Raw genomic sequence first — 2,194 nt, 5'->3', positions numbered from 1 at the left:
ATATGATTTTTGTTTTTATTGTTATGGATATGGTTAGTTATGCTGATAGTTTTCCCAGCACAGAATAATTCCTGAATTCCTGATGTAAATCCCACTTATTCATAGTATTCAATCTTTGTAATATATTTCTCTAATCTTTTTAAAAATTTTTTGTTGTTATTTAATATTTTTTAGTTTTCAACATTGATTTCAACAAGATTTTGAGTTATAAATTTCTGCCCATTTCTACCCTCCCCGCCACCCCAAGATGGCATATATTCTGATTGCCCCTTTCCACAGTCTGCCCTCCCTTCTGTCACCCCACTCCCCCCCCATCCACTTTCCCCTTACTTTTTTTGTAGGGCAAGATACATTTCTATACCCCATTGCTTGTATATCTTATTTCCCAGTTGCATGTAAAAACAATTTTTGAGCTTTTGTTTTTAGAACTCTGAGTTCCAAATTTTCTCCCTTCTTCCCTCCCCACCCACCCTCCTTGAGAAGGAAAGCAATTCAACATAAGTCACACATGTAGTATTATGCAAAACACTTCCTGGAGAGGGAGCTGCAGGTGGGGGTGGAGCTCACCTCTGCAGGGGTCAGAGCCTGAGTTCTCAATTCCCCAGGCTGGGCCAGGGATGGCATGGAGCATGTGGTGCTGGAGCCAGGCCTGGAGGGGCCTCTGGGGGGTGGCCTGCAAGCCCCTGCTGCCTTCCTGGGGGCCTGGCCTCCCTGGGGCCCTGGCGGCAAATGGGAGCAGTGGCCCCAGTCGGTGCCCCTCTCCTACAAGCTGCTGGACTCCAAGAACAGCCACCCACCCCTGGTCTTCCTGCATGGGTTGTTTGTCAGCAAAACTAATTTCCACACCATCGGCAAGACCCTTCAGCAGCAAACGGGCAGGAAGGTGCTGATAGTGGATGCCCAGAACCATGGAGAGAGCCCACACAGCCCTGATTCCAGCTATGAGGCCATGAGTGCTGACATGGAGGCCCTCCTGCCCTATCTTGGCCTGGCCCCCTGTGTCCTCATCGGACACAGCATGGGGGGGGCGGGGCAAGACATCCATGACACTGGCATTGCAGAGGCCAGAGCAGAACACCTGATCTCAGTGGACATCAGCCCATTGCCGACCACAGCCATCTCAGAATTCTCTTCCTACTTGGTAGCCATGAAGTCAGTACGGATCCCCAAGGAGCTGCCCCTCTCTCAAGCACACAAAGTAGCAGACCAGCAGCTCAGTCCTCTCATCAAAGACTCCACTATATGGCAGTTCCTCCTCACAAATCTAGTGAAAGCCAGCAGAGGGCAGTCCAAGTGGAGGGTCAACGTTGAAGCCCTGATCCACCAGATGGACAAGATCTTTGACTTCCCTCAGCTCCAGAAATCCTACCCTGGTCCCACACTCTTCCTCAGAGGCCTGATCATTTCTCTGAGATCAAGTGTCTGTTTCCTCAAGCTCAGATCCTGTCTGTCGCAGGGGCCAGCCACTGGATGCAAGCTGACCAGCCCTAAGACTTCATGACCAGTGTTAAACACTTCCTGGCCTAGCAGTTGGTTGTCCCCCATCTCCACTGGCTCAAGCACTCACTGCACTCTGGAGACCAGGGAGCCCCTCCTACTGGTGAATGAAGCTCAGCACCCTAACTCCTGTCCACTTTATAGTGGGTACCACAACCGGTGTTTCAGACATTAACCAATAAAGCTGTTCCCAGCCTTCTCAAAAACAAAACAAAACAAAACAAAACAAAACAAAATATTTCCATAACAATCATGTTGGAAAAGACTAACTATAATTCCCTCCAACCTATACTGTCCTCCTTTATTCAGTTTTCTCCCTTGACCCTGTTCCTTTTCAAAAGAGTTTGCTTTTGATTACCTCCTCCCCTGATCCACCCTCCCTTTTATCATCCACCCTGTCTTATCCCCTTCCCCCCTACTTTCCTATAGGGTAAGATACCCAGTTGAGTGTGTGTATTATTCCCTCCTTAAGTCAAATCTAATAAAAGCAAGATTCACTCATTCCCTTTCACCTGCCCCCTCTTCCCTTCTAATAGAACTGCTTTTTCTTGCCACTTCTGTGTGAGATAATTTACCCCACTCTATCTCTCCCTTTCTCCTTCTCCTAATATATTCCTCTCTCACCCCTTAATTGTATTCATCTATTTATTTATTTTTTTTAGATATCGTCCTTTCATATTTAACTCACTCTATACCC

General features: G+C 47.5%; 1 pseudogene; it reads left to right on the top strand.

Annotated features, from left to right (window-relative positions):
• Positions 1 to 629: 629 nt before the first annotated feature.
• LOC118835230 lies at positions 630 to 1,539 on the top strand (annotated as a pseudogene).
• Positions 1,540 to 2,194: the final 655 nt, after the last annotated feature.

This window comes from Trichosurus vulpecula, chromosome 1 (genome assembly GCF_011100635.1).
Source record: "Trichosurus vulpecula isolate mTriVul1 chromosome 1, mTriVul1.pri, whole genome shotgun sequence".
In the NCBI taxonomy this organism is placed as follows: domain Eukaryota; kingdom Metazoa; phylum Chordata; class Mammalia; order Diprotodontia; family Phalangeridae; genus Trichosurus; species Trichosurus vulpecula.
The sequence above is the reverse complement of the archived record's forward strand: the minus strand, read 5'-3'. Positions and strand labels throughout refer to the sequence as shown.